At 36.1% G+C, this 25,148-nt stretch overlaps 1 long non-coding RNA gene across 1 annotated transcript in view; it reads left to right on the top strand.

Annotated features, from left to right (window-relative positions):
• Positions 1-523: 523 nt before the first annotated feature.
• LOC118250881 (uncharacterized) overlaps positions 524-25,148 on the top strand; it is a 37,571-nt gene continuing 12,946 nt past the window's right edge. The window contains exon 1 of the long non-coding RNA XR_004779605.2: positions 524-704. This is a non-coding gene — a long non-coding RNA (uncharacterized LOC118250881). The remainder of the gene's footprint in view (positions 705-25,148) is intronic.

Below are 25,148 nucleotides of genomic sequence, written 5' to 3'. Positions count from 1 at the left end.
AAATTCTTTTTCCTTATATAAGCAGAGGAATATTTAGTTGGTATAATGCTTTGCTTTGTCTATAGTACATATGAAACATTGAGTATCAGCTACAGAATAGCTCCACTCTGAGATAACATTCATGAGTGGTCTGTGTGTCAATTTACTTTTATTATTCCTCATTAACCTTTTAGCATTCAGCTTCCAATTTCCAGTATCACAAAGCAAACATCAGCTGTGGAGTAGTCAATAGTTCCTTCTGCCACTGGACAATAATAATACAAAAAAAGATGTAGTTTTTCATTTCTTTTACACCACACATATTTGCTTATGATGACAGCTGAAATTCTTTGAGAATTGCTGTGCTTTGTTTTTGTTTTTGCTTTTAAATTAGTTCTTCCCCAAATTATAATACGTGAATACTTTGTTGAGTATTTTTGCTACTAATTCTTTTTTCCTCAAACACAAGATATATGATTACAACTTTTCAGCACTTGCAGTGTGCAACATTTTAAAATTTTTGCAATTTTTGATATTTTTTCTATTGTTTTTCCTCTAGCTTGTACAATTTCCCTTACTTTTGTTAAGTCCTACTCTTTCTACCTCATATTTTAGATTTTCAGTCTTTTTTATCTTCAATACTCGTAGTATTGAATGAACTTAAAGGCTTTTTGGAGGACTGTATTGTCAGCTGAAAGACTTCTAAGACTTCTGTGAATTGCCAGGTACCAACTACTATCAAAAATTGGTTTTAAATTTATTTTTGCTGCATTTGTATTTGCGCTCATTAGTCATAGCTCTGGATTTTAATGTTCTCTCCTCTGAGCAGCAATCTCATCTCTGACATGCTCCGTCTCTCATTTCTGAATCATCTCTATTGGTCTTACTTTTTTTGCACTTTTGTCATAATAATTCTTCTTAAAAGAACAATTACTAAGTGAGGCCAGCTCCCACTGCAGAGGTAGCATGCTTTTATAACATACTAAATTGTTCACTTTTCGAATGTAATATTTTAGCACCACACTCTTCTGAGTGGCTTACATTAACTGTGTAAATACTGTTCTATGTAAATACACTTACTCTCAGAAATTTCACTTGACTGCCGGCCTAGCCATGACAACATTTTAGTGGTCTCAGAATTGTACTAGGGTATACCAAAGAATCTAATTTTACTAAAAATACTTATGAAATTACACCAGTACCAAAGTCTTCTAGTTTTCATTGACTAAAAATGGTAAGCCATGTGTCACAAATGCCTACCAAGGCATTCTGCCATCTGCTCATATAATGTGGTATGTAAAACAAGCATTTCAAATACCTAGCATACATAGTCCAAAAGTATATAGCTAAAGAAAATAATAATACTATGATATCTAGCATAAAATTACTTTTTCATTGGTTCCATTATGTCGTTAATCTTTCTAGCTGATATTCACAACATTTTATTTTTTATTGCCTTCTATGCATTTCTTTATAGTCCACCTCAATGCTATTCAGTTTTATATTTTTGGAATACCCAAAGTCTTGAATATGCCAGATTCAAAATGTCTGCTCTTAGTTTCCAGGGTCCTGCCAACAAAATAATATAACCTACACACTCATTTCACACTGGTGAGTGCTGGGTTTACAGCTTCATTTGCAGTCACTCTTCTGTCTGAACACATCTCCTCTGTTCCGCCATTTCATCATTTTCTTCTCCCTGTCCCACTTCATTTGTGCTCATTTCATGAGGCATAGCATATCTTCTAATGCAGTATATATTCTTCTGCCCTGACTTGTTTTGCGGTAAACATGCAAATGCACAGGTTTTGGTGAGCCTTCTTGATTTTTTTTTCTGAAATTATCATTGTAGCTGTAATCCTATTTTTTCTGTATTCACGGAAAATTAAAATGTTGAAAGAATGCAAAACTTCTGGTTATTTTGTAATTTAATCAAAGGCCGTGATTTTATGGAAACAGGAAAGTGATATGTATCCACATGATCACAAACACCCTTTCATTTCTTTAACACAGGCAGTCATTTTTCACTAGTATATATTTTGTGGTCTTGATTATTTTGGCATACAGAGACTCTCATGCCACAGACAGCATTTGTAGTAACCCTTTTTTAACTATGTATCAAATTATATGTATTTTAGTACACTTGGGTAAAATTATAAACTTACCTTTTTATTTTTTTCCTTTTTGTCAGTGATAGGAAGGTGTGTGCATTTTCTTAATCTTCAAAATGTGAGTCCTTTAAAATCCTGCTGTTGTGATTTAGACTTAGAGAGGCTCAGTTATTAGATGAGTACTGCCATTTGACTGAAGTAGAGGCCGTATTACACACAGAAAAAAAAATAAATAAATCTCTCTTCAGGTACTGTATGAATTCTTCCATGCAACTATTTCCTTTTGTTTTAATAGCTTTTTTTTTTTTTGCCTATTTAAAAAAAAAAAAAAACTTTTTTCCTAGGCTCAATTGCAGCATTCTCAATACCCACTAATCTCTAGATTCTGTCCAACTTCCTCATCTTCTGTAAACTACCAACTTCCAAATCCAGTTTGTAATAAACCTGCTATAAACTTTTCTAAGGTTTACTTGTCCCACAGGAATTTAGCTTTCATTTTACTTTCTCTAATACACATTGCGTACCTTGTCACTTTGGTTCCATTACATCCTGTCATTTATATTATAATAAGTCATTCCCGAGTTAATCAACATCCCTACTTACAATGTTTATTAATGTGACACATTCTGGTGTTCCTTCTTCTGTGACCATTAAATTTTAAAAGCATATTCCTTCTCCTTTCATTCCTCTACCTCTTTGAAAGGGATTTTTGTATTTTACTCTGCTTTTTTCACTATGTTCCCCACCCTCCATGCTATTCTATTTTCCTTCATTTTACATACCCTTGTCAAATGAGCCTAACAATATGGTACTTGATGTCTATTTTTCTTTCTCTCTCTTTTTTTTTTAATAATTTTTCTCAGATGTCTAGAAAGACCTTAATGGTACCAGTAATTGTTTGCATGAAAATTAAACCTGTGGGACCCAGTCAGGTGAGCTCTTATTATCCTGAGTGCTATACAAATGCAGTTGTTGCCTGAGGTCAACAGGACACAGAGTTATATATTTTGGTTGCAGATTTAATATAAGAGAAGGTGCAACAAAGGATCACAACAGAGCAAGAAAAGGAGAGCACAGGGTACCACTTCAGAGCAGTAGATACACTTTGGCCTGAACTTATATTAATTTTCAGCACTTGGAAAGTCTGGAGAGTCTAGTTGAACCTAGTTACCCTGAGCCCCTGCAGAGTCTACAAAGACAGCTGCAATGAAGCACTTTGGCAATAGGAGTGTAGTGTAGAGGCTGCTAACTCCCAAAGTGACTCAACACTTTACTTCAGTCCCTCAGAATACCTGGAAAACCTGGAAACTTAAACTCAGATGACATAATGTACAGGCAAATACTTTGACCAAGCCGGAATCAAAATTTTCTCTATATGGCCTGTATCCATTGCCATCTGTAAAATCTCTTTGGCAGTACAGATAAAAATATATGATGTGAAGAAAGAAAATGTCAATTACTCAGCATTTCCAAACTCTTGACTGAGATATGAAAAGAAAGAAGTGTATTTTTATCTTGTTTTTCTCATCCTTACAACACACTATTGCATTCTAGCTCCAGTTTAGGCTTAGTTTCAGAGGAAAAAATCATGTGTCTTTTTATCATTGCTTGTGGATGCTCATTGTCAGAAATGTTGCCTGAGATGAAACATTTGCCTGAATTATCTTGTGAACAATTATATCTATGAAGTCTACCACTTAAAATAAATCTTCCACGCTTCCTTCCACTAACGTCCTTCAAAAATTGGCAGAATGTCAACCCGTCTTACTGACACAGTGAACTTTGCAGTCATAGTACTGCCTGCATTTTTACCTCCTTCCTATGTAAGTGGAAAAAAATAAGGAGTTTCTGTCTTTCAACTGCCATTCAACCTATATCTTTTAAACCATACCATACACCATGTTGGAAACCCAGTTAGCTGGGGGGTAAAATTCCATTACCATTCCTATTCAGTTCTGTCTTCACAGGTTAGACAATCCAGGCTCCTGGTAATTTGTTACTTATCTCTCAACTGCCAGCAACTTAATGATACTGTTTTTATAAAGCAGTACTTACAAGTAAACATCATATTTCAGAGGCTATTGCATCAGAATCCAGCTCAAAAAGACTACGATTGTGTTTGGTTTTTCATTGACGTATGCTATAGGCTTGTATCTACAGGTCAGGTCGGTACCTGAAAGTTATAGTGTTACAATTTGGATGATGATTTTGCTATTTAAAAATAGTGTGCACCTAAATGTGAACATATAAGTATAGATATACATTAGATGGAGATTGCTTAACTCCATTCCTGTGTTGAATATCTATACCATTATATAGCACATTCATATTTGTAGGATCATGAATGCTCAAAAAGGATAGTACAGCTTTAAATATACATTATGTGCTTAAAGTGGGAGAATTTTCTCTTTAAGATGAGCTTCTTTGGTTCTTCTAATCATTCAGACTTTTTCAACCCTAAAAACTTCCAAGTTTTCCCTTCTAGTTAAATATTTGAGCTGTGGATCATTTTTTCCTGAGGTATATTAGCTCTCATTTTTCCCATGTTAAATCTCATGGGCAGTTAGCCAGCTTCTTTATTACTCCTCCTATAATCTTTTAACCCTCCCTTCATTTTCTGCTTTCTGAACCCTTTATGAGAGAATCAAAGTGAACTCTGGAACATATGTACACGCAGCTACGTCCATTTTAAATTGCTAATTGCACCTTTTTCTTGAAGACTGGGAATGGATTTGCTTTCTTTATAGCTTTATTCTGATGTAATGCCACTCATTTGTAAAACTGCTTCATGTGAGAGAGGAGTCAGGCAGCATGGTCCTGATTTGAAGCCTACTGTTGAAAAGACCCTTATTGACTTTAGTAGGCTTGGGATTCAGCCATAAATCTGTGAAGTCAAATGATAGGGTCAATGGTTTAGTACTCTATAAATTTCATTTAATAAATGAATGCAAAATTTGATCCAGAATGTCCCCATAAATTTATACTCTCTTTTCGCATCCTTTAAATCAATATGGATGCAACACGAGGAATGTATCAGTGTCAAGCTACCAATAGCTCTGCCACTGTAATTTTTTGTTTTATATGCCCTTCCTTTTAAAGATAAGAAAACAAACATCTCTACTACGTTCATTTTTAATAACTATATAAATTCAAATTCAGAGTGACTTTGGGGGTTTTATACTTTTAAAAAAATATTGTACAAATTCAAACTCACTCTCTGGGGAAAAAAAAAAAATCTGTGCAAAATTTTAACCCCATGTAATATGTCTTAATGAAACAACTGTTAGAAATCCAGAGAAAGAAAGGTCTGTAACTGCAGCAATGACAGTGTTAATGGTGCTACTGCATCATACAGAGCCTGCAGAGGGCACATAGGCCTTCTTCAGAAAGATATGGAAAGACATTGATGTATCTCATAAAGCTGGCAGGTCGTCGCTATCCATTGTCTTGCAGAACAGATTAATAGATTCATTGGCTCTTACTAGACAAAACTGTTCACAGCAGATAGAATTTATCCTGAAAAGTTGCTGCATTCTGCTTGCTGGTACAAAACGCTCTTCAGCTTTCCATCTTTCAATGTTGGCAGGTACTTAAATAAGAAATACAGAGAACCAGTTTACAGTTATGAGTCTCTGTCCTCACTCATAATTATAGTTTTTAGATAGATTTTAAAAACTTTTTTTGTCCAAAATAGAACATTACATAGACCCCAGGGGCACAATTAATCACCCTCCAGGTATGTCAACAGCATGATACAAGTGTTGGTAAATTTCATGTTATTTTTTTGTGTATGTGTTGGATAGAAATCAAAAAGGAACTCTTTGGCAATACACCTCAGATCATTACAAAGTTGTCTACTGTGGCATTCCAACCTTGACAGCCACAGATCTGCTCTGGAGGAAACTTGCAGAGCCAAAGGGGACTTGCAACACCAAACTGGTCCTCATTCTGTTATCTTAAATACCTTCACCTAGGCCACTCCAGTGTATCTGTTACAATAAAGACGGGAAAAAAGAGGAAAAAAACTAATGTCTTTTACATGAGTGAACAAAATAGAGAAGTAGTTAAATGGTTACTAATATTATTCAAGAGTTAGCATTTGTATGAATATTCTCTTTGATGGGACTGAGTAAGGGCTCATCAAGGGCATGTGTAGGGTACATAACCAGGTTCTATATCTTCTTGGAACTGATCCAATAACTGTTTCATCATAGTCTCTGTGTCTAGTGCCTTTCAAATCGCATGCAAAAAAATTACAAAATCTGAAAAGGTGATAGTAAACATTGCTGTTTTATTCCCTGCTATTTTAAAACAATTGTCAGGAGAATATATGTGGATTCACAACTTAATGCTTTTTACAACTGTTATTTTGTATTACATCACTTATTCAAAAATACTGGGAAATGTTTTGCAATAACTCTCACATGGTATTACCAGTCTCATGGTGTTATTTGAGATAATGTCTAAAGTAGGCTTTGTTATTATGTTTGCTTCTTGTTCTTTTCTCTGTGCTGTATCTCCATCTTCTTTTATTTAACCTGAGTGGTTTTGCAAGTCAAAGTCTGAAACTGCTTCACCATGTAGGTTTTTTGATCCTCAATACTACCTGGGGCACTAGTATTAGCTTAAATATCTCCAAATCTATAGGGGAATACTGCTGAGTCATGAAAACAGAACTTCTTGGTTAAAGAGAAACCAAAGCAGTACCAGGCATATTTCATTGTATTCCATGAGCTGAAACAGAAATGAGCAGACATCTGCAAAAGAAAAAAGTAATGTCTTGCTGAATTTTATTGTCTACACAAACAACATCCATGAACATCAAACAGGACAGCCAGATCTTACATAGATTGCAGCAAATGGAAAGGCTTTGTGACAAAAGTATTGTTTCAAAACTGGTGAGTCTATGGATTCTCTAAAATAATAATAATAATAAAATTTAAAAAACGAGCATTCAAGCATTCGTTCTTAATTCTCCCAAGGCTATTGGCAGGTGGAAAATGGCTTCTGTGAAGGTAGAAGGTGCTTTTGATGTACTTTATTTCTCTTGAACAGTTCCATCTTGACGCTTAACAGTGACACAGCAATTTTTAAATGCTGTTTCTTTTGGTGGAAAATCATGTTCAAACTAAGACCATGCATCAATGAGTTGGAATATAGTCTACTAAATTTATGAAGACAAAAAGTGATCATGCTGCCTTTTGCTATTATTCTCCTGGCTGGTGGGTGTGAAGAAAATAAGATGTCCTCACAGTTAAGGGGTCAGGTTAGAGTTTAGAGCATCATGACTGTTTACCTACATGTCTTCTATATTGTTTTATATGGGCCTACATATACAAAATGAAAACTGGAGTAAGAATATCTGTCTGATGTATACCTGCACTTCAAGACTAAATTATGATTCTTTAATGCATTGAAGTGTTTGGGGGGGTGTTCAAATAGGGGTCAAATTAATAGTAATAAGGTAAGGGGTTGGAATGTAATTTCTAACAGGGCTTTTAATGATTTAAATTTTAGGTCAAGCAAGCTCCAGTTAATATATACTCAATACTCACTCTCCAGTCTGCCAGTTCCGCCCAGTGTGCAATTCTCCCCATCAAAATATACAGTGTCATGGATAGTCAGAGCTCCTGGGTCTTACCTGAGGCTCTAGTGCTATTTTTTACTTCTAATGCTGCATATTGCTCTCTGTCTTTAGGAAAAGTGAATATATGATAATCAGTTTGCTGTTTGAGAATTAAGGGAAAAAAGAGGAGGGAGGGCTATACCTTGGGGCGTCTTTAGTTCTTTCAGTTATCCTCAAACACTCTAGTCTTTTAAACAAATACAAAAATCTGAGTTTCTAATCACTGAGGGGAGCAGCTATCATTTTTATTTTTTTTCTGTTCAATAAGTTTTAGACCAAAAAATACATTTTAAATAGAAATATATCTTCTTCCTGCACTCCAACCTCCAAATTATGGTCTAATATCTCAGTTCCACGTAAGAGTTCCAGGTGGTTTATGGGAGTCTAAGTGCTATTTGGGTAGCCTGTCCATCAGCAGGGCTAAATACCTCAACCTCAGTAATTCCAGGTTCAGGGAATGCAGAAGAGCTCGTTCTTCAGATTTGGCTATGTTTCTGGCTCTTCAATCTGCACCTGATGATGTCTCTAAAAGGTGTAGGCAGAGATGAACTCTGTAAAATATGTGCTGGGGGAAGGCTTTTAGTGATCCATCTTATCTCTTCTGCCAGAAAATATTCCCCCTAGAATCCACTGATTATGGCATTCTCCCTAACCCATTTCAGTTACAGCAAGTCAGATAAGTGAGCCCTGTGATTTAAATAGTCTGAGCCAACCTGGCTCATCTTCAGAGAAACATGTTAGGGAATGATTATATGAGCAACTGTCATGAGAGATGAGGCTGAGCTGGGGGGAGGGAGGAGGAGGAATAACCCCAAAGAGAAGGTCAGTGGAGAGCAGCTGTGGACACACAAGAGAAGGGAATTGATTGTGCTGGCACATCTGGAAGACAACAGCTGTCCAGACCTCAGAGACCATTGTTCTGGCAGTTGAGGTAAAAGATGCAGAATACGTGCCAGGAGGTACCAAAAAGATTAACAGCATCACTATTTTTGATGCCAGGTAGTTCTGGAAAGATCCTTTTGGTGTGCTTGGACACGGTTAGTAAGAACGTGCTCTGAGAGCAGGCAGTGCCCACTGTAGAACAAGATGAGGCAGTTTTAGTTGCTTTCTTTAAAGCCCTTTTTCCTCAGCTCTGGTAGTTCTTGGTACTCTGGTAGAAAGTCCATGATGCTCACGAAACACTGTAGGGAAGGAGTTTTATGGATATTACTAATGCATCTTACCAGAAAAAAAAAAAAATTTAAGCCAAACTGGTCGACTTTTCTTTTCTTTTCTTTTCTTTTCTTTTCTTTTCTTTTCTTTTCTTTTCTTTTCTTTTCTTTTCTTTTCTTTTTTTCTTTTCTCTTCTCTTCTCTTCTCTTCTCTTCTCTTCTCTTCTCTTCTCTTCTCTTCTTTTTTCTTTTCTTCTTTTCTTTTCTTTTCTTTTCTTTTCTTTTCTTTTCTTTTCTTTTCTTTTCTTTTCTTTTCTTTTCTTTTCTTTTCTTTTCTTTTCTTTTCTTTTCTTTTCTTTTTTCTTCTTTCTCCCAGTGAGCAGCTGACAAAAGGCTGACCTATTTATTTCTAAACTGCTTTCCTGACACTGATGTAGTTACAATGAAATCAGCTCTTTGGTGCAGACAAAACCAAAACTGATCTTTAGGGCTTTTACTGCATGTCACAGTAGGGTCTTCATGGGAAGAACTGGAAAGCAACTGGAATGCTGGCAGATTAGTCAGCATCATGAGAAATATGCTGTTGCAGAGAGTGATGTGACATGAAAACATTTGCACAGAGAAGTTGTATTTCAGTTCTCTGTGTTTCCTAGTGCCAAAAGGTGAGCGAACATATTGCAAGCCTTCACCTGGGCCTAACCCCAGGCACGTGGAGACTGTGGGACAATTCTTTGGTTCAGCTGCAACATTCTTGTATTGTGAACAAAGTGCTGCAATGGTAGGAGGCTGGCTACAGTGGGCCAATGTTTGAGACTTCATTTTCTTTAAAGACCAAATTAAAGGAAATACAAGGTCTTTCTCTCTCTCACACAATTTTTAAGAATAGAAAAGAAATAGAAGCATCACAATGTCACAGTATTAAAATATTTGCATTTTTATCTCATTTTCTTCAAACTTTCCCTTTTCCATATCCGTGCCCTCTTATTAGTGTCCCCTTTGCTTCCTCTTTTTTCCTCCCTCCATTGCTTGTCTCTGACACATAACCTTTCTATCTTACTTTTCCAAACAATTTATGAAATTCTAGTTTTCCATAAGATTTTTCATAATATAGGAGTACTATCTTACTGCAAATATTTAAGGAAAAACACATGAAGATAAAGTGAAGTACTTCAGCACTGAAGTGTGTATTCAGCTGCCTTCAACATTAAGTCAGTGGTAGCTAACAAAACTTCTAATAGTAATCCTTAGTAAAACAACATACTGAATTTTAATCAAAAATCAAGTGTTTTTTTCTATATCTCTTGTGAATTTTCTTTTTCTTATTGCTTATGGGAGTTACCTTGAAAATAGTATTATATGTATTCAGAAAGTGTGTAATGAGACAACAGTAAAATACAAACAATGCATCTGTGAAACCTTATTTGATCAGTATATTTAGAGTGCCAAATCTACCATTGTCTACTCCTCTGCAGTACCCTCTGTTTGGGAATTTATTCATATCACCTACTTATGAGATGCATTCAAAACAGAAACATCGTAATTAGTCCTTTATGCCAGAATTTCAGGGGAATTAAAATTCAACTCTTCCCTATAATTTTAATCTGGCTAAAATCAGAGGCAATTGCAGAGCTGAAGCAACATATTTTGCTCTGCGGATCTGGTTTAGATGAACCCTTTGATAATATCATGTGAGAAGAGTTGATGTAAAGAGATTTCCAACATAGGACTGATAGTGACAGTGATAGGCACCTGGAATTACTTATGATAGATGGACAAATAGGTAGGATAAGCAGTTTTAAATCAGTTTTTCTAGGAAATGAAATCTTCCACTCTTAAGATCTCCAGAGTAGTTTAATTTAGTTTCCCTGACCAACTCATCTACCCCTTTACTCCATGAACACAGTCAGCATTTTCACAGAATAGAGTGACTCCCTCTCAACTTGCCCTCGCAGAAGCTCCCTGAGACCTTGGGCTGCCTTGGGCTCCCTTTGGCTCTCACCCTGTGCCAAATCCAACAGCCATGCCTCCTAAGGCCCCCAGTACCCTGCAGCACCCTTCCACCTTGCTTCCATGTCTGATCACTAATGCAGTTTCTCTTCAGTCAGAGTCATCTCTTTCAGGTGTCACCAGGTGCTGCTGAGCAGCTTCCCAGGGTGCAGTAGGACACAAGGAACATCTGTGCCAGAGCAAATGTCACACTGTGCTAGGAAAAGCAGGACTTGACCCAAAGGGTTTCTGTAATATAGTGGTATAGCCAGCCTCCAAAAGTTCAGTGGGTAAATTAAATATGAACTAAAAGGTAAGATGGGACAAGTCTTTCATCTTGGACTCCACTTTTATCTAATGCACTTAGTTGTTTTCACACGTTGACTTCAGTGTTTTCATTCCCACATTGCAGTGAGTTTGAAAAGTGTCCCGATCCCATTTCAAAGACAATGATTCAAGGCAAAGGTGCACATTCTCAAAGACTACACCTACTCTGCTAAAGGCATCTGTCTTGGCCGATGGTCCCCTTGCTGCAGGCTAAGTGGCAGCCTGATTCATGTTCACATTGTTCAAGTTTAACTCCCTCTAGAAGAGAATGGATGCATCCACACTGACTAGCCAGTGGCTCTGCTTATCCTTTTGGTTCAAAGTAATGCCCTTAATACATACATCTTCTTCTTGTGTCCTTTATACGTAAAAGTGCCTAAACCTGAGAACTGTCATGGCCCAGTAGAGTGATGTTTTCAGCATGTCCCCAAGGATTCTCTTCTAAGACATAAAATAAAAGCTTAGGATTGCCTCAGATTTATTGCCTTGGATATTTTACACAGATAGATTTGAAGGGTTTTATAAAACAGGATGAACCAAACCTGGCAGTCTTGTTTACAATCTTGCCTTGAAGGAACCTCCCCCACATTTCACACGAATTAGATCTAGGAGAGATGAAATTGAATTACTCCTGAGGAATAATGTGAGGGGAAAATAACACACACACATAGTGTTGATGATCAGTGGACTAGGACCTGGGAGTGAACTGGAGAACCAAGTTATTTGAGAGTGTAGCTGCACTGCAGGTATTAAGACACTTCATTTCTATCATTCTCAATAGCAAGTCAAATCCACATAAGGATATGGGTCTAAGTAACTTGTCTGAAGCAGTGAAAAAATTAACCTACACTTAGCCTCCGAAATATGCCGAAAAGGCAGGAAAAGTTACTAACTAGCTGAAAACCATTTTGTGCTTGTACTCCAGTTCATTGGGAGTATGAGGCCAGAGCTCCAGATTAGAGTACTGGTGATTCACCTGGTGCTTTGCAATTCTAAAGCTAGCTAGAACTTGAGGCCTGAGACAAAGCATCCTCTGAGCACACTGTAACCACATGAAAGACTGAAAATAGCAGTCTCACTACCATTTCTCACAGACAACAAATGCTTGCAAGGGGGTCACTCTTTGCTTTTCCTCTTTTCCTCTTCTTACTCTGTCTACCTGAAGTGAAGACAGTGCAGAACAAAGAAAGAAGATTAATGCTGGAGTACTGCTTGCCATCTCCCCAGGTTGATAGCACAATAAGGAAAATAGCCGTGGGCCTTCCACTCACGATGCTTAGTCCCATACTAAGGTAGGCTTTAAGTTCAACCTCTGAAAGAAATACCATCTAAAATCAAATTTTCTTCTGTTGAAATAGGGAGCCTGTGATGGAGTTCAGCATTGGTCCTGTGTTCCCCAAGGTACCATTACAGTTCCTGATTTAAAAGGGCAATGGGAGAAAGATAAACTTCCAGCCTAGTCTCACTTTGCCATTTAGTCACTCTTTCAACAATACATGCTTGAATTATGGTGACAAAGTGTTAGAACATTCTACCCTGTTTTGGGCAGAGTGTAGCAAATCTGTATTTTAAGCATATTCCAAATTAATAAAAAGCACCAGAGAGGGTACATGCATAAGTGAAAAATCAAACATAAGTGGGCTGGCCTGAGGATATCATTATTTATTGAAACAGATTTTTTTTTCTTTATGGTTTTAGGAACAAATGGCAGGTGTAAACAAAGAATAATATCAGTCATAATTAGTTGTGCAGACTATTTTGAATCACACAGCTGAGAACTGGATAAATAATTCAGATTTGACTCATTAGATCTAAAACCAAAATCCATTTATAAACTAGAATGCTTAATATGTAGTCCTCAGATTAACAGTTTGAGTGAATTACCAAAATAGTCTTGCAGCTCTGGTAACCTTAATCACATGCTGTGTTTCTGTTCTTCATTCACAATTTCTCTGTTTCGTGCCAGTCAATGTCTTTATCAGAATATTTTTGGAAATTAAAAGCTTAGTTGAGGAAAGTTTCTTTTTAAGGTCAGCAAATTTTCTGCATTCCCCACCTTGTCCTTCCTGATACCTGTGCAGCGCTTGTGACTAACCAGCACCTTCCCAAATGCTGTCTCTAAAATCAGGGCCCAGCTTTCAGCATTTTGACAAACTTCCTTTACAATGTTTCATAAGTTCTTGCCAAACTCTACTCTTCAGCTCCTCTAACCTTTCAGTCTATAGCCAGAAGTTCCCACTTGACCCAGTCATATGTCTTTACCATTTTCAGCCCCGTTTTGAGAAATCAAAAAAAAAAATCTCCTTTTAAATATTTGGTGAACACCATTAAGTCACCTGTTCATCTGAATATAGAAAATGTTGCAAGTTTCCTTAATACCTCACTTAATATTTTGCATTTCTGGCCTTGCAATTTTTTATTTTTTTTATTTTTTTTCAAATCCTATCTAATATATCTGTCTCTTTCTCAGCCTTTTTATCCTCTCTGAAGTTTGGGCCTGGGAACCAAAGTATTCACAGTAACAGGATAAGTAATGAATGATATGTTAAGTAGCAACAGCACTTCATATTACCAGCTGCTTTCACCCTGCTTATCTACCCAAAAGCCACATTCTTAGCTGCTTGCACATCCTCATCTGTTTTATTACCACCACCAAACTATTTCATCAGTAAAGACACAGTACTAGCTTCAGGTAATCGATGAATATAAAGAATAGCAATAGAATGAATATGGGAATTGTCTTTAAATATGGCTGTCTTTAAATATTTGTGTATTTAAAGAGGCTCTGGGTGTTTGGGAGAATAATAGATGAAGAAGCCTTATAGGTGAACCGAATAAATTAGTTGAAATAATAATTTAAAACAAAGTAACAAAACGCTTGGGAGACCATGGCTAAATAAGAGCCAATCAGCACAGTTTCTACAGAGCAAAATATTGTTGTGTTAATCTCCTAGAACTCCTTGAATATGTTAATAAAGAAGAGCAGCTGGCGTAATTTATTCTAACCTCTCTGGGCTACTGACAAAATTCTTTGTGAGAAGCTACGAAGGAAGCTAAGTAGTGATGGATCAAGAAGTGGTGGAGGCAAAAGAGGTGAAGGGCAGGATTAAATGGTCAATTTCATCATGTCAAAGGATAACAGCGGTGGGCCCCAAGGTTCCTGCTCATCTGCTTATTTATTAATCATTTGGGAAGCTGGAAGAGCTGTGAGGCAGCAAAATTTGCAAGGGATAAAAAATAGTTCAGTTAAAGTTCAGAGATTATTGTGTGCAACTTCTGAAACAAACAAAATTGTGTGACCTACTCACTCTGACAAATGAATTATCAACAAAAGCAAAGTAAGGTACACTGGGTGGAAAAAATATGAATTACTCAACACCTCACAGAGCTCTAAATTAGCGTACCAGCTTTAGAAAGGGACCTAGTTATCCTTGTAAATTACTTCAGTAAAGACTTCTGCTTAACGTGCAGCTGTACCAGATAAGCAAACATATTAAGATGCATAAAGAATGGGAACTAATAGAGAAAGGATTAAACTGCCAATGCTATAGTCTGATCTGAAATACTGTGTGCAGTACCAGTGACTCCATCTTATAAACAATAATGCTGATTTAGAGAGGGTTCAGTGAAGGACAATGGGAATGATCAAGAGCATTAAAAAGTTCTCTTATGAAAAAAGATCGAAGATGCTGGGGCTGTTGACCATGAAAAAAGGGATGTCAAATTTACAAAGAGTAATGAAGTATAGAGTAAAGGTATGTCTAATAACACACACACAAAGGGAGAGGCAAAACAATTAGAAAGAGTAAAATGGAAAAATGAATACTTTTCCAGTTAGATTCTGAAACTGAGGAATCACTAAGGCCAGGAAAGGAAGAGAATTCACAAAGAGACTTCTCGACAGGTATAGGGATGCCCAGAATTTTCAGGGATAACATCTGTTAGAACCAGCTTATTTTTGAGTCAAACTGAGTTAGGGAAGCCTGCTGTGGCACAAATTATCCCACATCCTTGCTGCTAGATTTCTTTGAACACCTCCCTCTGAATCATCCTGAGTGTTATAGAAGACAAAGTATTAAATAAGACAATTTGAGATGATTCCTACAGTTGCCATGAGTCGAATGCCTTCATTTTATACTGCAAACCACTTGCAATACCTACTTGTGCTTTATTCATTAGCAGCTTTTTAACCTATTTCATTATTTTTTATACTGTTCTCCCCTGAGTCTGTGCAATGCTATTTGTTAAAATCATAATGTAACATAAGTGGTAAAATTCATCATAGAGATCTAAGTATATTATGTTAACACTTTAATCTTTATCACCCAGACTTAAATGATCTTATGAAAAAATGATAACAGATTTCCTTGATAAGACCTATTTTCCATAAAACCGTATTAACTGGCATTAATTATGCTGAAATCTTATTCTTTTTTACTGATTGTGTCCCATACAAGCCCTTCCATGGTTTTAAGAGAAACTGATATCAGACTAAGTAGCCTGTAACTCCTTATATGATCTCATTTCACTCTTTTTAAAATAGTAACATTTGTTACTACTAGTCCTCTGGATCTTTTTTTTTTTTTTCCCCCCACAAATCAAGATTTGCTCAAAATCAGCATTAATATTCTGAGTGTTGCTAAGCCGGTTCTTTAATACTACTGGGTGCAAGTTATTGGGCACAGTAGATTCTAAAATGCTTAATGGTTTTTGTTTCACATCCTCCCCAGTTTCTAATGGAATAGAAAGTGTTTAATTAATCACTGTAAGAGATGAATACATCATGCTAATGATGAATACTTCTGTTTTTCCTGCATAGTGATCGACAATTTTACAATCCTGGTCAAGTACTGGATCTATGCCATTTCTAGGATTTCATTTGTTTCTGATTTAGTTAAAACATTCCTTCTCAACTCTTCTTACATGTCTTTTAGCTTTCCTTGTTAATTGTCAGCTTTTTCTAACTGCTGGTTTGGGCTCACCATGATGAGTTTCCCTGTGTTTCCTTTTTTCTCCATGTGCTACTGTGGCAGGTGCTTTCACCTGTCCTCTTCACAAGGATGTTTTCTTACCCAGAGATGACTTTAGTGATTCTTGCAGAAGTGCACTGATGGAACCAGGGCCTCAGAGTCCTCCAAGCTGAAGACTCATGTCAGAATTACCGACTGGTAGTGAAATACTTGCCCTCATCACATTCAAAAAGATTTCTGTAGCCTTCTGGCTACAGAAATACAAATAGAGTGATGCAATTGGAGTAGACCTGCAAAGAGAAGTGTCGGGCATTGAGCATCTGGAGTTCACACCACATTTCTCTGGGGTTTTTCCTTAGGACGAGCTCTAGTCACAGTTCCCAGACTGAATGGGACACGTCTAGGTTTAGTGAATCTAAAGATTCACTTCAGGAGCACATTATTGACCTGAGTAGAAATAATAACGTAGACGCATCTTTTAATAAAAAAAATACTGACTTGATCCAGATTTTTCCAGGATCTGCTTGACTCTCAGCTATCAAATAACCCTAAAAAATTAAATATATATATATATATACATACATATATATGTATATAAAAGGAGAGGGAGAGAGAGAGAGAATTATTTCTTTTTGTAATGTCATGTGTGGTGAAAATCATCCTACTGACTATTTCTTTTGAAGATCTATATATATTCTTGCAGAATGAACCTATGAAACACCACTTTTTCTACTAAATCTAACACAAAACAAAGGCATCTGCTGAAACAAAGGGACAAGGATACGGCCAAAGACAAGCTGAAAAAAAAATCTTATCCTTCAAAATTGCACGTTGTGTGTTGTTGTTGTTTGTATATATATATATATATATAAAATTAAGATGGCTAGGAATTATCAAAAGAATCTAAGTACAGAGAAAGTCTGAAGGGGTTGTAATGAACAGCTTTTGAGTTAGAGGTAGCAAAACATTAAATAACTAAAATTCCAATCAGTGTAATTTTTAAATGACCTCTAAATCAAAACTAGTTTGATTATACACTGTTTGAAGAAAATTAATTATCCTTCTTTTCCTTCAAAGTATGGAAATTTTCAGGCCAAATCAATTTCCAAGCCAAAGTTATAGAAGGGCAAAAATAGGACTTTAGAAGCTGTTTGCAACCTTAACAATAGGGAGAATACTGTTTTTCCATAATAAAGAGAAGGTGGACGTGACAAAACTGCCTGAGAGGGCTACAGATTTGATAAGAAGAGGGGATGAACCAAAACTTTTTAGAAATCCAACACTTAGAGAGTTTAGCTGAAACTTCTTTCATGTGTAGCGTTGAATAGTCTGACACAGGACTAGTACAGGTAGCTGTTCCTGTTATGCACTTTGTCTCCAGAAGGAAACTTCAATGTGCAAATGTCGGGTAGAAAAAAAGGACACCCCAAAACGGGGCACTGCATTTCTACCTCTCTGAAATATTACTCTGTAAGTAGAATAGAAAGCTGAATGTTTTCTTTTCCTATAAATTCAGCAATGCAAAGCTTGTTTCACACATGGAGCCACGGTTTCTCATTCCAGCATCTTAACTTCTTCTGTCAGTTGGTGGTGGACCTGTTGGACATAGATAAGATGAAGAAGATTCAGCCAAGGTGAAATAGCATGTTACAGCTTAACTCAGACTTTCCTGATAGCATCAAGGCTGAACTTGACTGTTGGTTGCACCTTACTTTCTGGATGTAATGATGAAATACAGTCATTGAATTATCTTGAGTCACCCATTTGCTGGGAAGTTCAGGTTTCTAAAAAAATTGATTATATAGCTGAAATACTGGGGAAAGTCATATATCAGCAACAGAGCTGCATGAATGACAATTCATTTGTGATGAGGGGCTTTTTGCTTCATTTACCATTTGTCACTCTTACATGTAATTATTTGAAATATTTTGTTGAATAATTTCTATAAATATTTTTGGTATGCAGGTTATTGGAAGGCAGTTTAACCACCGTATCTGATATTAGGCATTCAAAAGGGTATCCGATTGGATATATCAGTCACATGTTTGTTTTCTAATTGGATGAGAATATCTCTCAGAATCTGCCTGCTAGTAATAATAATAATTATAAATGCAAAGTCATTGTGGCATTGATCATTCTTGCCAATAAACTGATATACTGGATTATTTGTGGAAAGCAAACACAAAAAGGATGTGAATAGTTAATTACAGCTCATTCATTTGAACAACTATTTGCAAAAAAAAAAAAATGATTGGGAATGTTCCACCAAACAATAGTCACTGCTATCTTCTTCCCTCTCCTGTCTTTGAAACTCTGTTGTTTGAAGGACAGATGCTGGCATTCAGTTGTCCTTTCAGGACTTGTCAAAATGCCATATGTAGTGTGAAACCTCAGGTTAAAATAGTTAAGTAGAAATTTTTACTTTAGCGTTTCTTGTTCCCAGTGGCATCCGGTGTAGAGTACAGAGTAATGGTTTATATTGCCCTGTATATACTATTTGCTTATGAACAAATATTTTAAAGGTTTGTAAAAAATCTTTTAACTAACTTTCACAAGATATAGATATTTGACTCAGGATGGCTTGGCTCCAGAGTACTTCCCTGGTGACACCTTATATGAATCACAAAAACTGAAGTGTCGTTTGTAACAATTGCTTCATAATTTGGAAATACCAGCAGAATATATCTTTATTTCAATGCATTAATACATGGCTCCTCTGATCCTCTTTACAGATGATTTCCAGTTTAGCACATGGCCTAATTCAGAGAGTTACTCACTCTTCTTCACTCATTAAAGTAGAACTGGAAAAAAACTACTTGATCTCCATCCATACCCAAATGTTTCTGCCTTGCCAGCAAGAATTCACTGATTTCTTCTGGATAATTATATTATAGACCTGACTACACTGGGCATCAAAAAAAGCTGAAGATAAAATCTGCATAACATTTACATATATTTACATACATATGCCTGGCCAGAAAATACAGCAGAAGAGGGCTAATGGAAGTGTTCTCTGTTCTTTTGGTGTGCCTTTCTCTTTTTATTTTTATTTTTTTTCTTTGTCAGGCATCTGTTTTACTCAAAAACTTTCCAAGTTGTCCCTGTGCCCCAGATTTGCTTCCACTCAACCATGATTAGTTATCACACTTTTTCAGTTTTTGTCCTTACCTACTGTACACAATTTTCTCAATCTAGCAGGATTCTTTAAAAATGTCCTAATTCACCACTATTAATGTATTCAAAACATTTCCACTGCTAGCTTGCGTCTTATTTCCCCAACTTTGTCCTTCAACATCCTAGATCTCCTCTCCGTTTCTGCCTCCACAGCTCCTCCCATGTTTTCTTTCCACCGTGGAACAGAAGAACAGGATGAGGAGGATAGTGTTGTATTTGCTGTACCTACGTTTCTGCCATTTAGATAAGTTCAGTGGCTTTCCTGTTTTCTTCTGGGTTAATGCAGATATCACAGATGATATGCTTGATGATATTCAGCTACCATCCCAGGTTTATTGTCTTGACCGTAAAAGCTACAGAACATATCAGAGAGATGCTGGAGAATGGAAATAGAGCTTCTGAAAGATGATAGTTAAATACACATAGTGCTGTCTTCACCTCTTAAATTTCCTAGTCACAGCCTGGTCAGATGAAGAGATTCCTTCATGAGAAGCAATCATAAGAACTAGCATATTAAAGAAAAACAAAACAAAACAAAACAAGGAACAATTCTTTCTTAAAAAATAAACTGAGAAAAAAATCAAGACTTGGATGTCATTGAAGTCTGCTGCATGTTAAGTCTATGCTAAAATATGGAGAAAGTTGTTAACAGGTGAGGGTGATAACTATAGCCTTTATAGCAATGGAAAGGCAAAAATTACCACTGAGCCTTTCCCCTTGGACTCCAAATTACATCGCAACAGATTCATATATTTCTGTAAGGACATTCATACCGCAGTTAAAGGTGTGCTCTGAGTTAGGCCAACAGCAGCAATATTCTTTAAGGGAATCTGTTTTCTTATTCAGACTTTCAGCTGAGTCTAACTGCCAAAGCTAATCATGTTGTTTTTCCCCTAGAGCCCTGATTCAGTCAATTCTGGGGCAAAGATTTTGTATAGAATTTCTTCCCCAATTAGAGATTTCCACGGACTGATTTCAAGTAGCTAATGAGAATGTACAGGGATTATAAACATACTTTCTCTGGGTATTTTGGGTATGATTAATCCTGTTTCCTGACTTCAGAACACTAATATGTATATAATGAATTCTTTCTACTGTTGTTCTCATTTTCTTTGGACTTCAGGTATGAAAAAAGAAGGGGTAAAAAAGGAAGTTGATTAGTACTGCTTCTGGCATTAAACGATTGAGCTGGAGTTAGGAAAATACTTTTGAAGAGATTTTTCTGCCACTGTTCAAAAGCTGCTTGAACTTACAAAATAGCCAATGAAGGCTTAAGAATCTTGTGGCAAATTTTCTACTAAAAGTAAGTTTATATATTTCATTTCTCATGCTGTCACCAAAAGGGAATGAATGTATTTTTGCAATAACAATTTAAAGGTAGATTGAAGTTCACTTCCAGTAGAAGCTGTTATCAAAGTTACAGTTAAGAAGTTCATTGTTGGTAACTGTGCAAAAGAGGATATGCACTGATAGTTTGTTCAGTTTCTAGTTAAAAAGTATTTCTCAATGAATTAAAAATATGGACTCTCCTGGGGAAATCTAACAAAAGATTTCTGCACGTAACCTTTAGGTAAAGAAGTCAAACCTTGTAAACTACTAGAACAGAATCTCTGAGGGAAAAATGATTGTGAAATAACTGAACAGTGCATAATGGGTTAACCAAGTCAACAGACTTATTACATTAATGTAATATATTCTGCTATTTGTGAACATATCACCAAAGCATATATCTGCCGATGAACAGATTAAAAGAAGTGCCTGTATAGAGAGCGATTGGCTTCCTTTGGGATAATGTAGGAGGATGTGTGTAAGATTTAAAATTATGTTTTCCTTTCAGGAATTGTAATGGGGCCCTTATTTTCTTCTTCCTTTGGAAAAATAAATAAATAAATAAATAAAATAAAATAAATAAAAAATAAAAAAATTAAGCATTAATCTCCTAGTGGTACCTAGTAACAAAATGTGCTAAGATGTAGTCTATAGGAATAGAGGCAGAGAAAATGCATCTCAGTGACTCTTATCAAGACCAGCAAATACATTATGTAGCAAATGCTTAGGCCAATATTTAACAGTAACCTCTTTTGTCAGTCACTGACAATTGATTTAAGTGTCTGAGGTAAAAGGCTAGCTTGGCTTTGAAAACATCACTGGCTGGTGTCACCAGTTCCACGTTTGTAGCATCTAACACTGTGTAAACTTATCCTAAATGACACTTGTATCTGCACTTTTGAGGAACTGCACCAGTTCCTGCACATGGATTTTCTTTATAATTGATGTTATGGGAAATATTTTTTTTCAAATGTTAATTTCAGAAGGTATGGAAATGCTGTGTATTGAGCCAAAACATTTGGAGGTTTTCTGCCACCCATTCTACCTGATATTTTTTCCACCCACTTAAAATCAGTTAGTAACATCTTCCAGTGTGAGACTCAGGACTAAGTTAAGTAGGAGAAGGTTGTAAAATGCCTTATTAGCTGTAGATGTTAACTTTTGTTCAAGGTAACTGCTTTAGCAGATCTAAGCCTTCAAGAACAGCTATGCTGTTCTTGTTTGCATATACTTATATTTTTCTCTGTATACTCAGTGCTACAATTATTACCCTCAATTGCTGTCACTTGAAAAAGTTCAACTGAATCCATGGATGTCTATCAATTTTTTGATCTCTAAAACTGTAATCTAGAGTCTAAATTATACTCTCTACCTTAAAGTAGTACCCTTTTAGAAGTTGTATTACACAGTGGTTCACATCCGTCTTTAGAGAATCAGAGAGAGAATTCAACCGATCACAGAGGTTAATTTGGTCCATATACTTAGTCAATAGCAGGTCTGAGGAAAATTAGCACCAATAATTATAAAACTGATGTAAGTCATGAATCTTATTAGAGTAATTTTTAACAATTTAAGGACTAAAGGATCACAAATGTCAGGAATTCAGTCATATCCTTGGCTTTTAATAAATGGCAAATATTGTTAGAATTTAGGCTCCCTGTGTTTGTGAGCTTAATTAGCCTCCAAGAACACAGAAGATAAAACGATCAATTTTAAAGCAGTGTTACTAAGCTAAGAGATTCAAGTCAAATTGGACATGGATATTATTAGACTGTATTTATTGCAAAAGGGGAACTCTTACTGATTTTTTCTACTAGCATCAATCAGAAATGATTTTCATTTATTTTTCTTTTGAGTGACTATATATGCTACTAAGAAACAGGTGTTGCTGCTTCTCATACAGGCCCATAAACAGAAGAATTCTGTTTTATTATACTATAACCTGCAAGCTGTAGGTGATTTAACTACCCAAGTATCTATTGCAAAAGTAATACATCAGGACACAAGCTGTCCAGCAAGTCCATGAATGCATTGCTGAGACAATTAGTTACATAGGATAGGAAAATGGTATGGATGAGCTTTCAGAAAATGCTTCTAACTCATAGAAAATTAAGAGGCAAGCATTACCATGGAATGGTAGAGTTTAAGATGTTTGGAAAGGGTTAGCTCACATAAAGCCAATAGATTTCAGATAAAGACAAACATCAATAAACTCAGAGAATTGATAGGTGAGGTCTCCAGTGATGTTGGTCTCAGGGAATAATGATTAAGGATATCTGGCACATGTTCAAGACAGAGGAAAGCTAGGAAATACACCACAACACCAATTAGACTGAAATATAAATTCAGACTTGAGATTCAACCCTAATCTAAAGGAAAACAATTTCAGTTAGAAAGTAACACAAGTGTAAAAGTGCAGCACAATTTTAGGGGCAAAAATGAGAACAGCACTTAAACTGAAATGCACTTAGTAATGGACATGTGTAAGAAAGAATTCTGAAAGGACCTGAATATTCAAAGGCAAACCAAAGAAAAAACTAGTCTCCCAATGAGCATAACAGAAGAGCTACTTATCTGAGATGTCAAGATTTAATACAGTTTTTCCGCTTTCTTAGGTGGCTCTTCTAGTTATTTCCAGTGATAAAGGTATTCACAGAATTTAGATAAGATAGTTCTGAATCATCCGCATGTGATGAATTTTGTCGTTTTAAAAAATCTGGCTCATGAAATCTTGGAGCCATTAACAATAATATATGAAATTGTGGAAGACAACAGATACAGTGGGGGCTGGAAATGTCTTTGCTAAAGCAGCCAAGCATAATGCCTGTCTCAAAAAGAGGGAGAAAATAGGAACAGTCCCCAAAGAGAATGCAATAATTTAATAATTTGTAAGCACCTGGATGAAAAAGAGAATTTTCTTATACCTGATGCAGATTTTAAAAATTCATACCACATTTCAAACTGCTAGAAGATAGAAGTCATGTAAGTAGGAAAGAGGATAAGCTATATGACTTGATTTCACTGAGTCTACCAGTATGTGACAAGTTTCTTATAAGCAAATTAAGGAAATGCGCCCTCACTGGAACAGTTTGAAAGACATACTTTAAGGAGGAAATCTCAATGACTTATTGACGTATTTGTGTTATGCTCCCACAAGGTTTTGTCCTCAGTTTAGTACCGATCAATACTTCCATTACTAGTGACCAGAAGTATAGAAAAAATATTACAATATCACACCAACTGAGAAAGGATTTCCATCATACTGATGACCTGCTTAGAATCCAAAATGGTCTAAAAAAATGTGAAACTTTTTATGAATCCAAGTTTGGGGTGACGGAGTTACTGTCACTGAAAGTTCTTATGGACAGATTAGACTAACATCTGCCCAAAACAATAGGTAGATAACAGCGATGCTCTAATCCAGTGGCAAAATAGGCTCATGAATTCTTTTTCAGGTACATAATTCATTTTAGTTTCAGTCATGGATTTATGAAAACATGAATGGAGTAAAGGCGCTGAGTTCCTCTTCTTGTGCCAGCAGAATCCTTACAGGCTTTGTAGAGTTCTGCTAAATGTAATAAACAACTTTAACTTTTCCAGCATCAGTCCTTCAGGCACAAATGGTTCATTAGTATACCAGCATTTACCTCCATCAGATAACTATGGTGCCTGCCTCAGCCTCACAGCAGGGCCTTTGCTTTTCTTCTACCCTGCCAGGATTTCAATCTGTTAGAGGCTAACAAAACTGATTTATTTTTATTCTGAATTTGAGGCTTCTATCTTACTGTTTCTCTAACTTACTGTTCCAATTTATTGATGAATTTGATGCTTTTAAACACACTAGAAACACTACTGTAGAGACACATATGCCGAAAATTTACTGCTACATGTGATGTCAAATATTAGCTTTGATTTGTCCACAACAGATAAATTTCCTAGTTTCATTTTCACATACGTGATTTACAGTAGTACTTTACCTTACCTGTAATTTCTATATTCCTAATATTGTTTGATTTACAGTTTGTTTGATTTATGGTTATGCTTGAATTTCTTCTTGCTTTTCTTTTTTAAATACATCAACTTTTTGAATACACACTGAAATAAAATCATTCTGTCCATTGTTGTCTCATATGTTGTAACGATATATATAATGCTTTTCTGGTATACAGAACGCTAAATTTTGGTTCTTGTCTTGGAATACCTCTTGCATTCTCTTAGCCTTATAGGATTTGAGTTTATCCAATTTACACCTGCCCTTCAAGGATTTGTATTTCTTTTATTTCCTGATACAGTTTTGATGTTATCTCTAATTTGATCTTAGACTGATGTCGGATCTTTTCTCAACAGCTGTAGAATATATATACAGTCGTTACAGTTCAGAGCTATCTCTTATAGAGAAGACATTGAATACTTTAGCTCTGTGATTTGACTGGACCCAGGAGTGTTTCAGTAACTACTAATATTTACCTTTAGTGGGATTTCTTGAAAAGAAAAG

This window comes from Cygnus atratus, chromosome 4 (genome assembly GCF_013377495.2).
Source record: "Cygnus atratus isolate AKBS03 ecotype Queensland, Australia chromosome 4, CAtr_DNAZoo_HiC_assembly, whole genome shotgun sequence".
Classification (NCBI taxonomy): domain Eukaryota; kingdom Metazoa; phylum Chordata; class Aves; order Anseriformes; family Anatidae; genus Cygnus; species Cygnus atratus.
Note: the sequence above shows the minus strand (reverse complement) of the source record. Positions and strands in the feature narration are given on the sequence as shown.